Source organism: Schistocerca piceifrons, chromosome 11 (genome assembly GCF_021461385.2).
Source record: "Schistocerca piceifrons isolate TAMUIC-IGC-003096 chromosome 11, iqSchPice1.1, whole genome shotgun sequence".
NCBI classification, from domain to species: Eukaryota; Metazoa; Arthropoda; class Insecta; order Orthoptera; family Acrididae; genus Schistocerca; species Schistocerca piceifrons.
The window spans coordinates 179,201,739-179,215,240 of record NC_060148.1 but is presented as its reverse complement, the minus strand read 5'-3'; positions in this window follow the sequence as shown (position 1 = coordinate 179,215,240).

Genomic DNA, 13,502 nt, shown 5'->3' with positions numbered 1-13,502 from the left:
AAGCCCCCTCCATGAAACACAACGACCACACACTTCAACACCACCGCCTCCCAATTTTACTGTTGGCGCTGCACACGTTGGCAGATGACGGTCACTGGGCATTCGACATACCCACACCTTGCCATCGGATCGCCACATTGTGTACCGTGATTCGTCACCACACAATGTTTTTCCACTGTTCAATCAGCAAACGTTTACGTTCGTTACACCAAGCGAGACGTCGTTTGGCATATCCCGGCGAGATGTGTGGCTTATGAGCAGCGGCTCGACATCAGTAATACAAGTTTTCTCACCTCCCGCCTAACTGTCGTAGTACTTGCAGTGGATCCTGATGCAGTTTCGAATTCCTGTGTGATGGTATGGATAGATGTCTGCCTATTACACGTCACGACGCTCTTCAACTGTCGACGGTCTCTCTCAGTCAGCAGACGAGGTCCGCCTGCACGTTTTTGTGTCGTACGTGTCTCTTCACGTTTCCGCTTTATTATCACATAGACCTAGGGATGTTTAGGAGTGTGGAAATCTCGCGTACAGACGTATGACACAAGTGACGCCCAAACCCTGACCACGTTTGTGAGTTCCGTGGAGTGCCCCATTCTGCTCTCTGATGATATTTAGTGACTACTGAGGTCGCTGATACGAAGTACCTGCCACCTACTGTGTCCAGAACACAGTAGGTGGCAGCACAATGCAGCTAATATGAAAATCGTATGTTTCTCGGGGTGTCTGAATACTTTTGATTCCATAGTGTATAACCTTTTCGACTGTCGACAATAAAGTAAATGTTCAAAACAGCTGAAACTGTAACCGTACATCAGGGACATGCCCACCACCAAAAGGAAAATAAAAGGAAACTGGAAACGGATATATGGAGCCTGCGGAATTAAAAAATGCCGTTTGTGTTCGACCACGCCTCGTGTGTGGTACGCGGCCCCCGTGCCTGCCAGCGGCGGAGTCGCGGCGTGACGTAACGGCCCCGACTGTCAGCTGACCGCTCGACCTGCGTGTGCCGCGTGTTGCCGGCCTGCAGGGCGCTGCCCCTCACGGACAAGGCCGCGCGGCTATTCCCGTCGGCGTACGCGCGCTAACCCCGGCACGCGGGCCGGCGTAAATATCGACTGGCCCTGCCACCTGCTCTGTGCGCTCTAGTACATAAATACACAGACGCCGCGCTCCCAGTCGCCCACGAGTATCGATAGGTCATCGCTCCCGTCTTAGACGAGGCCGCAAGGCCTGGTTCACGCCTATGCGGTTCCATTCTGTTCGGTTCGTTTTCGTAATCGCTACCGATTACCTCAGTTGTATGACTGGATTCCCGATTACCTCTCAGAGGGGTCACAGTTCGTAGTGATAGACGGTAAATAATCGAGTAGAACAGAAGTGGCGTTCCGCAAGGTAGTGTCATAGGCCCTCTGCTGTTCCTGATTTACATAAATGATCTACATGATAATCTGAGCAACCCTCTTAGATTGTTTGCAGATGACGCTCTAATTTACCGTCTAGTAAACTCAAAAGACGATCAATTCCAATTACAAAATGATCAATTTCTGTATGGTGCGAAAAGTGGCAATTAGTACTAAACAAAGGAAAGTGCGAGGACATCTACTTGGACACTAAAAGAAATCCGATAAATTTTGGGTATACGATACATAGCACAAATCTAAGTGCTGAAAATTCGACTAAATACATAGGAATTACAATTACGAGCAACTTAATTTGGAAAGATCACATAGATAATATTGTGGGGAATGCGAAACAAAGACTGCGCTTTGTTGGCAGAAAACTTAGAAGATGCGGCAAACCCGCTAAGGAGACAGCCTACACTACACTTGTCCGTCCTCTGCTGAAATATTGGTGAGCAGTATGGGACCCTTAGCGGGTAGGGTTGACGGAGGACATCGAAAAAGTGCAAAAAGGGCAGCTCGTTTCCTGTTATCGCTCCATAGGGGTGAGAGTGTCACTGATATGATACGCGAGGTGGGGTGGCAACCACTGAAACAAAGGCGGGTTTCCTTGCGGTGAGATCTTTTTTCGAAATTTCAATCACCAACTTTCTCTTCCTAGCGCGTAAATATTTTGTTGACACCCAACTACGTAGGGAGAAATAATCATAATAATAAAATAACAGAAATCAGAGCTCGAACGGAAAGATTTAGGTGTTTGTTTTTCCCACGTGCCATTCGAGAGTGGAATGGTAGAGAAGTAGTATGAAAATGGTTCGATGAACTCTCTGCCCGGCATGTACAGTAACCACGTAGATGTAGATGTAAACAAGTCTGAAATTTTGTTCCTAAAAGAAACAGTATAGCACCGAGTACTCTCTGGACCCGAATACGTTTCATCAGGTTTCTGTAAGGTTAGAACTCGCGTCCAGACGACAGAAATCAATCTAGGTGTTCACACACGCACTGTTCGGTTTGTGGTTTAACGTGATAGCTAGTGGATGCCTTTAAAAATTACAACTTACTATCGTATTTTTACAGTTATTGTCAAAGTTTTTCTGATAAAATGAGTGATTTACCAGATGTTGAAGTGGATCGGCTGATTTCTGCAGTGCAATCTAAACCAGTGCTGTGGGACAAAACTTGTAAAAAATTTAAGGATAAATTGAAGACGGAGGAAGTGTGGAAAGACGTTTGTGTCGAAGTTTTTAACGACTCTGATGAATCTGATGTCAATAAATAAACGGAATTGTGTAAGCAATGAAGAATTCAGTTTTATACTAGAATGTAGACTTTCACGGCCGCAAATATCATGTCCGTTATAATTATCCGGGCTGTTATGCCGTGGTCGGTTGATGAATTCTGTGTCAATTCCCAACGTTTCGTCCCCGTCTGCGGAGGACATCTCCAAGGGGGTCTGTAGCTCGACGGAAGGGCCAACACACCCGCTGGCTCGCTACTGACTGCCGCTAAATTCCGTGTCCGCGCGCTCCCGTGCCGAGGCGTGACGTCACGTGTTTTGAAAACGTCAGTGCAATTGGCCGCTGTCCGTCGCCGTCGATCGCCGTTGCCATCACCCAGTAGTGGACGGGTGGTACACATCTTCTTTAACACCGGCATCTATATACCGTTTAATTTCACACCCTCCTCCTTTCGATTGAAATTATTAGGGTGTTTAGCGATTTCGATTGCCTCCCTGTAGAGCCTTTCGTAATATCCGCTTGTGGCTGCGAGTGTTTGCGTCTCCTCGAAACGAATATGGTGGTTCCCTGGGTGGAAAGCATGCTCCGTAACAGCTGATCGTTCCGTTTTACCTCTCCTACAATTGCCCTTGTGCTCTTCCAAACTTTTAGAAACAATTCTTTCCTCGATGTGCTTGATTTTAGAAACAAAAATGGTAGTTTGGGCCACTCAGTGTACCGCAAACCCACGCACACGGACCGTTATTTGCACCGGGATTCGAACCACCACCCACAACAAGAGCGGGGTGTTATCAAGACGTTAGGGGACAGAGCTAGAAATAATTCTGAACCTGAGTTGCTCGACGCTGATATGGAACATCTCCACAATGCACTAACGAAGAACGGATATTCGTCCACCGAATAAGAGACGCAGCCAATTAGGGCAGCTGGTAAATTCACGTGGGTTTCATTACATTTAAAGAGATGTGATTTGGAAATTAAGATATTAATCAATTACATTTATTTAAATTACGTATCAAATTATAATCTAGTACGTAATTTTTGCCATAAGTATTAAGGTAAATCAGATCTTAGAAAATTGTCAAGTCACTGAACCCACTTATTCATGACGTGATCTTTAAACACGTCTCTTACACTTCCTGTGAACATAGTTGCCTGATTTCTCTCCTCATTACACCCGCGCGGACATCTTCAAAGCCCTAGATGGACAACGTGTTTTCCATTTCAAAACCATCTCGTTCTCGTACGAAATTTTGCAGAACTACACAAGCTGTCAATATATCCGTAGCATAGTGAAGATCCAAGTTAACTGAACGATGGAAGATCACCCAGATTGTTGCTAATTATTCCAACAGTGCATTCGACGTACCTACGAGCTCTGCACACACGACAGTTGTAGATCCTGTTCGCTACCGTCAAACTATTTGCACTGTACGGTTTGAGGAGAGCCAAAAGCATCGCGTCCAATCACGTGGTGAGGCATTTAGGGGTTTTGCAATACATCAGCGCACCTGATGACGGCAATGTGGTCGATTGCCGAAATATTGTGTCCTATGCACACTCATATCAGGCTGTTCACCCGAGATTTATTTCGTCATTAAATACGCCTGGAGAAATTTAAGAATCACATTTTGGTGTTGTGTCTCGCTAGAATACACTTTTCCTGAAGTAGGTTTATGGTGCCGTTAATGATACATCGCCACAGTTCGCAGTTTAGAAAACTATTAGAGTCACAGCCCTTCCCAAACGTTCAAACATTAGGGTAGACAAATCGGTATTCTGCATCAGTTACTGCCATCAAAACTATAGACGAATATCCTTTATAGTGCATATGCATCGAGTTGAGAGGGTGGACGATCCTTAAGTGCTTCCCATCAACGGCACCCAGGCAGTTCGGGAAATTAGTTATAGTCTCATATTTCTGGGCAACTGATACCCATTTCTTCTTATATGGAGCAGGAATGCATTCCAGTCATAATACCGTCCAGATTGCACAACAGAAATTGTGACGATCTTGCTTACAGTCGAAATCCGGAGGAGATAAGTATAATGCAAATCTGAGAAAGTGCAATCTCTTGCAAATACTTAACACGAAAAGCAAAATGTCTAGATTGAAATTAATTAAAATATTTCAACGCAGGTCATAAAAACAAATCATCAGCGACAGATGGACAGGTCTTGTGAGTCATGAAATAATTTTTTTCTGGTAAACACGTTCTGAAAAATGTAGACACATGTGAGAGACCCGTACCGAAAAACAATTTGCAAAACTGAAGAAAAATCGGGAGCAGGGGCGTCAAAAGCAAAATCCTACATTTATGCATCTCAGTTGCAGTTCCTAAACAAAATGTTTAAAGAAAAAGAAACAGAGGACACTCTCACAAAATACTGATGATAGTGATGTTGTTGTTGCTGATGTAATTGATGAGAATGATGAAAATCCTATACAGTCCCTTCCAAGGTACCACGTTATGCTGCAGCAGTGTTGTGTACATAGTTCCGCGTAGTCAGCGCGCACACAACTTTCCCACTAGAGCTCGCCTCGCTAAGCACAACAGCGCAGGCGCAGCGCTCGTCCGTCTCCGCACTACGAGATGTCGCTGTCTTAGAGGCGGACCAAATTCTGCTTCCGCCGATCCGCGTATTAATATGTAACGCAGCCAATGAGACTGCTGCTAACGTAGAACCTTTTCTCCTCTCGGATCACACTCGCACAGTGATACCTGAACACTCGAGGTATTATAACGAGTGTACAGACCTCCGATCAATTACTCTGCATTAGTCTGTATTTATTTACACCTGTCTGTACCAGTCTATAGTCAAGTTTCAGTCTGCACCTAATAAGATTCGTCATATTCCTGCACATAGCCATGATGAGAAATGTATAGACACTTTGTCAAGTATCAGAGATATGTGAGAATAAGATTAACGTACCAAGACCAAAGGAACTTCAGATTGTCAATTGTAAACAGCATCCAGAATCAAGTTATGTAATGTCTATGCTCTTTATTATTTTAATAAATGTGTGTGAAAATTAATCAAGTTCTGCTTAAAGTTGGTCACCGTCAATCTGCTACTCTAAGCGTGCAAGTGGCATTTCTATCGTCTGACCTAACGGCGGAAGATAAACACGCCACGATAAGACCACGAGACATATTGCTGACACTCGCCTACTTCGTTAGAGCGACAAGTGAAATAATCTGATGGTGTGTGTACCGAAGGTACATCACAAGCAGCTTTCAAACAACCTGTATCAAAGAAACGGAAAATGGATTCTGTTGAATTAGAAATGATCACAGCCCTGAAGGACACATCAAATCGTCACTTTTCGTTTTTTAAAGGATTACTCCCTTTTCTTGACACTCTTCATTTTCAAACGGAGGTGCTGAAAGTAGTGAAGAAAATCAGGCAGCAGAAGCATCCTCTTGCGTCTACACCCTATACACCGTATGCCTCTCGGTGGACCAGTCCACTGATGGGCTCTTCATCTGCTACCCCACCTATGGCCCCTAATCAGTACGTACAGAGCCAGCCAAATACGCAGCACATTGCGTCAGCCTACCTGAAACCAATCCATTCCCAAGTGTCCACGGTTCAGTTGTGTGAGGACTCACACAACCTCGGCCTGAACCGTCGCCACAGGTCTTCTTTCGATGACAACTCAGAACACGCGTTTCACAATTTTTAAAACATAACTTCCCTTCTTCTTGTTTTAACTCTGACCCATTATTTGTAAACTAACGTTACTTCAGTTTTATGTTAAAATCTAATCAAAAAATGACTCTTTCAAGAAATTATGTTAACTGTACTGTCCTGCCTCAAAGTTACGGACACCACCTGAGTCGCTTGCATATATCTACCTTGGTGTTGAAGACGGTCCTTCAGTCTCACATGTAATTCATCAAATGATTTCATTGACATCCTGACGTAATTAAAAAATTCGTCTACGTGCTCTCGCAGCTTTGGGAAAATGGTGTAAACTCTTCAAATTATTGCCATAAAGTGATAAGATGCTGCTCCCAATCAATTCCAGCATTTTTGCTTTTTTTATTCTTCTACAGAGAAACAATATGGCAACAACGTGACTTCTGTCCCCGATATATATAAATGACCTAGTAGATAGAGTCGGAAGTTCCATGCGCCTTTTCGCGGAAGATGCTGTAGTATACAGAGAAGTTGCTGCATTAGAAAATTGCAGCGAAATGCAGGAAGATCTGCAGCGTGCAGCGGATAGGCACTTGGTGCAGGGAGTGCCAACTGTCCCTTAACATAGACAAATGTAATGTATTGCGAATACATAGAAAGAAGGATCCTTTATTGTATGATTATATGATAGCGGAACAAACACTGGTAGCAGTTACTTCTGCAAAATATCTGGAAGTATGCCTACGGAACGATTTGAAGTGGAATGATGATATAAAATTAATTGTTGGTAAGGCGGATGCCAGGTTGAGATTCATTGGAAGATTGCTTAGAAAATGTAGTCCATCAACAAAGGAGGTGGCTTACAAAACACTCGTTCGACCTATACTTGAGTATTGCTCATCAGTGTGGGCAGTCGTTCTTCCCGCGAACCATACGCAAGTGGACCCGCGCAGTATAAATATAGAATGTAGAATGAAGACGACGCCGTCACAAACCAAAGAACATGTTTAAACACAGAAGAAAATTCCTAAAAATCTGTATAGCAATTCTGGGCGTGTTGAGTGTCGCATTGTCCTGCTGTAATTGCCCAAGTCCGTCGGAAAGTATAATAGACACGAATAGATGCAAGTGATCAGACAGGATGCTCAGTTACGCGTCAGGTGTCAGAGTCCTGTCAGGCAGCCCATATGACGCCAGCTGCACACGCCTGAAAACATCACAGAGCCTCCAACAGCTTGAACAGTCCCCAGCTGACACACAGGGTCCGTGGATTCTTGAGGTAGTCTTCATATTCGTACACGTCGATCCGCTCAACACAATTTGAAACGAGACTCGTCCGACCGGTTAACAAGCTTCCAGTCGTCAACAGTCCAATGTCGGTGTTGACGAGCCGAGGTGAGGCGTAAAGCTTTGTGTCGTGCAGTCATCAAAGATACACGAGTGGGCCTTCGTTCCTGAAAAACAGTATCTATGATGTTTCGTTGAATGGTTCGCACGCTGGCACTTGCTGATGGCCTATAACACTATTTGAAACTTCCTGGCTGATTAAAACAGTGTGCCGGACCGAGACTCGAACTCGGGACCTTTGCCTTTTGCGGGCAAGTGCTCTACCATCTGCACCAATCACGACCCGTGCTCACAGCTTTAATTCCGCCAGTACCTCGTCTCGTACCTTCCAAACTTCACAGCTCAGATGGTAGATAACTTGCCCGCTAAAGGCAAAGGTCCAGATTTGGAGCCGCGGTCCGGGACACAGTTTTGATAAGCCAGGAAGTTTCATATCAGCACACATTCCGCTGCAGAGTGAAAATTTCGTTCTAGGCCTAAGGCAACAAGACATACCTAAATCCGCTCCCTGTACGGAGTTACCGGCACATTACGTCACCGCTTTGCCTTTTTTTACCTCCTCCTTCGGATCCCTAAGAGTACGTCCTTGGGGCAGAGCAGCCGATAAAATCGCCCTTCGGTGTGAAGTCCCAAGCTTCTCACAAGAGCTTCAGCCAGCGTCACCTGCAGAGGAATAACTGCTAATCAGAGACACGCACTGTCGCACGGCGCATCTGGTAACAGCGAGCTCAGTCCAGTGTCCGCGTGTAGAACGGGCAAGGCGCGCGGTCTCTCCGTGTTTAACCAGGAGCGGACCGTAACGGTCATTTCGAAAACTGCACGCCTTGCCGGGTGTTCGAGGAGTGCTGTGGCGAGTGCCTTCAAAACGTGGCGAGTGGCTTCAACACGTGGCGAGTGGCTTCAAAACGTGGCGAGTGGCTTCAACACGTGGCGAGTGGCTTCAAAACGTGGCGAGTGCCTTCAACACGTGGCGAGTGCCTTCAACACGTGGCGAGTGGCTTCAACACGTGGCGAGTGCCTTCAAAACGTGGCGAGTGGCTTCAACACGTGGCGAGTGGCTTCAACACGTGGCGAGTGCCTTCAAAACGTGGCGAGTGGCTTCAACACGTGGCGAGTGGCTTCAACACGTGGCGAGTGCCTTCAACACGTGGCGAGTGCCTTCAAAACGTGGCGAGTGCCTTCAACACGTGGCGAGTGCCTTCAAAACGTGGCGAGTGCCTTCAACACGTGGCGAGTGCCTTCAACACGTGGCGAGTGGCTTCAACACGTGGCGAGTGCCTTCAAAACGTGGCGAGTGGCTTCAACACGTGGCGAGTGCCTTCAAAACGTGGCAAGTGGCTTCAACACGTGGCGAGTGCCTTCAAAACGTGGCGAGTGGCTTCAGCACGTGGCGAGTGGCTTCAACACGTGGCGAGTGCCTTCAAAACGTGGCGAGTGGCTTCAACACGTGGCGAGTGGCTTCAACACGTGGCGAGTGCCTTCAACACGTGGCGAGTGGCTTCAACACGTGGCGAGTGCCTTCAAAACGTGGCGAGTGCCTTCAAAACGTGGCGAGTGGCTTCAACACGTGGCGAGTGCCTTCAAAACGTGGCGAGTGGCTTCAACACGTGGCGAGTGCCTTCAAAACGTGGCGAGTGGCTTCAACACGTGGCGAGTGCCTTCAACACGTGGCGAGTGCCTTCAACACGTGGCGAGTGCCTTCAACACGTGGCGAGTGCCTTCAACACGTGGCGAGTGGCTTCAACACGTGGCGAGTGCCTTCAACACGTGGCGAGTGGCTTCAACACGTGGCGAGTGCCTTCAAAACGTGGCGAGTGCCTTCAACACGTGGCGAGTGGCTTCAACACGTGGCGAGTGGCTTCAACACGTGGCGAGTGCCTTCAAAACGTGGCGAGTGGCTTCAACACGTGGCGAGTGCCTTCAACACGTGGCGAGTGGCTTCAACACGTGGCGAGTGCCTTCAAAACGTGGCGAGTGGCTTCAACACGTGGCGAGTGCCTTCAAAACGTGGCGAGTGGCTTCAACACGTGGCGAGTGCCTTCAACACGTGGCGAGTGCCTTCAACACGTGGCGAGTGGCTTCAACACGTGGCGAGTGCCTTCAACACGTGGCGAGTGGCTTCAACATGTGGCGAGTGCCTTCAAAACGTGGCGAGTGCCTTCAACACGTGGCGAGTGCCTTCAACACGTGGCGAGTGGCTTCAACACGTGGCGAGTGCCTTCAACACGTGGCGAGTGGCTTCAACACGTGGCGAGTGCCTTCAAAACGTGGCGAGTGGCTTCAACACGTGGCGAGTGCCTTCAAAACGTGGCGAGTGGCTTCAACACGTGGCGAGTGCCTTCAAAACGTGGCGAGTGGCTTCAACACGTGGCGAGTGCCTTCAACACGTGGCGAGTGCCTTCAACACGTGGCGAGTGGCTTCAACACGTGGCGAGTGCCTTCAAAACGTGGCGAGTGGCTTCAACACGTGGCGAGTGCCTTCAACACGTGGCGAGTGCCTTCAACACGTGGCGAGTGCCTTCAACACGTGGCGAGTGGCTTCAACACGTGGCGAGTGCCTTCAAAACGTGGCGAGTGGCTTCAACACGTGGCGAGTGCCTTCAACACGTGGCGAGTGGCTTCAACACGTGGCGAGTGCCTTCAAAACGTGGCGAGTGGCTTCAACACGTGGTGAGAGCCTTCAACACGTGGCGAAACGGGGCGAAACCACGTCCAGACGTCTTGGGATTGGGCGGCCACCTCTCATTACAGGTGTCAGAAGTCGTACGCTGGGCAGACCGGTAAAACAGGACCTGTGGCGGATTTAACGTCAGACTTTAACGTTGCGCAGAGTACAAGTGTTTCTGAACACGCAGTGCACCGAACACGCCTAACGATGGGCCTCCGAAGTCGACGGCCCGTACATGTGGCAATGTTAACAGCACACCATCGGCAACTACAACTGGGCACGTGACCCTCGACACTGGACGTCAGCGCAGTAGGAATGCGTTGCGCGCTCTGATGAACCCCGATACCTTGTTCATCGCGCGCACAGAGGGCGCGTACCCGTCGTCTGTCACGGGAAAACCTCCTCGACGCGTCTTCTGCGGGTCGGAGACAGTCTCGCGGCAGCTTCATTACGCTCTGGGGACCATTCACGGGGACATTTACATCTACATCTACGTGATTACTCTGCTACTCACAATAAAGTGCCTGGCAGAGGGTTCAATTAACCACCTTCGAGCTGTCTCTGTACCGTTCCGCTCTCGAACGGCACGCGGGAAAAACGAGCACTTGATTTTTTCTGTGCGAGCCCTGATTTCTCATATTTTACCGTGATGATCATTTCTCCCTGTGTAGGTGGGTGCCAACAGAATGTTCTCGCAATCGGAGGAGAAAACTGGTGATAGATATTTCATGAGAAGATCCCGTCGATACGAAAAACGCCTTTGTTTTAATGGTTGCCACTCCAATTCACGTATCATGTCTGTGGCACTATCTCCACTAATTCGCGATAATACAAAACCAGCTGCCTTCCTTTGTACTTTTTCGATGTATCCGTGAGTCCCACCTGATGCGGATCCCACACCGCACAGCAACGCTCCAGAATATGGCGGACAAGCGTGGTGTAAGCGATCTCTTTCGTAGACCTGTTACACCTTCTAAGTGTTCTGCCAATGAATCGTAGTCTTGGTTTTTCTCTGCCCACAACATTATTTATGTGATCGTTCCAATTTAGGTTATTTGTAATTGTAATCCCTAAGTATCCAGCTGAATTTACAGCCTTCAGATCTGTGTCACTTATCGCGTAATCGAAATTTAGCTGATTTCTTTTAGTACTCATGTGAATACCTTCACACTTTTCTTTATTCAGGGTCAATTGCCGCTTTCGCACCATACAGATATCGTATCTAAATCATTTTCCAATTCGTTTTCATCTTCTGATGACTTTACAACATGGTAAATGACTGCATCATCTGCAAACAATCTAAGACGGCTACTCAAATTGTCTCCTATGTCGTTAATATAGATCAGGAACAATAGAGGGGATATAACACTTCCTTGGGGAATGGCGCAAATTATTTCTGTTTTACTCGATGATTCTCCGTCTATAACTACGAACTGTGACCTTTCTGACGGGAAATCACGAATCCAGTCGCACAACTGAGGCGATACTCCGTAGGAACGCAGTTTGGTTAGAAGATGCTTGTGAGGAACGGTGTCGAAAGCCTTCTGGAAATCTAAAAATATTAAATCAATTTGGCATCCCCTGTCGATAGCATTTATTACCTCATCAGTACAAAGAGATAGTTGTGTTTCACAAGAACGATGTTTTCTGAATCCGTGTTGACTATGTGTCTATAAATAGTTTTCTTCGAGGTACTTCATGTTCCAATACAGCATATGTTCCAGAACCCTACTGCAAATCGACGTTAGTGATATGGGCCTGTAATTCATCGGATTACTCCTATTTCGCTTTTTCACTATTGGTGTGACTTGACCGATTTTCCAGTGTTTAGGTACGGATCTTTCTGTGAGCGACTGGTTGTATATAATTGCTAAATATGGAGCTATTTTATCAGCATACTGATACTGACTGGTATACAATCTGGACCGGAGGCTTGCATTTATTAAATGATTTAATCGGCTTTATTACACCCAGGATATCTACTTCTATGTTTCTCATTTTAGCAGTTCTTCTTGACTGGAATTCAGGAATATTTACTTCGTCTTTTTTGGTGAACGAGTTACAGAAAAACCGTGTTTAATAACTCTGCTTTAGTGGCAGTGTCATCGGTGACTTCACCGTTGTTATCGCGCAGTGAAGGTATTAACTGCGTCTTGCCACTGGTCTGCTTTATGTATGACCAGAGACTCTTTGGGTTTTCTGGAAGATTTCGGGACAGAATTTCGTTGTAGAAATTATTAAAAGCATCTCATATTAAAGTACGCGCTATTTTGCGAACTTCCGTGGATCCGGTAGACATCGTGCGAGGCACTATGACGGGCAAAGAGTGTCGTACAGTGGTTGCAGACCACTTGCACCCCTTCATGACGATCATGCTTCTTGACAGCACTGGCATTTTTCAGCAAGATAACGCGCCTTGTCATAAGGCCAGGAGTGTGATGGATTGGTTCGAGGAACACAGTAGCATCTAACGCCCAGGGTCCCCCAGTTTGCCAGACCTTAGGGGGCGGGGGGGGGGGGGGGGGTAGGAGGTCAAACGGGCCGACTTGGAGCAGGAGAGGCACCAAGAGACATTTTAATTCCCACTGTCTATACTTTTACAAATGAATTCATAAAACTTTATCAGAATGACCAGGAAGGATTCAGGATTCATACTCATAGCAGTGGAAGACCAAACACGTAACAAAACACATTTTTTTTTACGTGTGAAATTTCATCATTTCTTCACTTACTACTGACTGCATTTGTTGCAATAGGTACACTTTTCTTCCTAAGTAATAGATATTCTTCGATTACTTTTGCACAGCACACAAACCATAGTTACAGGTGTATGAAACTGTAGAAGTTATTTAATTTATGAAAAAATGAATGAACTGTTACATTTGAAACTTTTATGAAAAAGTGAATGAACTGTTACATTTTAAACTTCATGTTCAGAAAAAACTCGAGTTTTATAGTTAATTATCTCAATTTTTTCCACAGTTTTTTAATACATTAGGAAAATTCTAGAGTTTCATACACCTGTAACTACTGTTTGTATGCTATGAAAAATTCATCGAAGAATCTCTCTTACTTAGGAAGAAAAGTGTACCTATAGCAACAAATGCAGCCAGTAATAAGTGAAAAAAAAAATTGTGAAATTTCATATGTAAAAAAGGTATTTTGCTACGTTTTTGAACTTCCACTGCGATGAGTGTG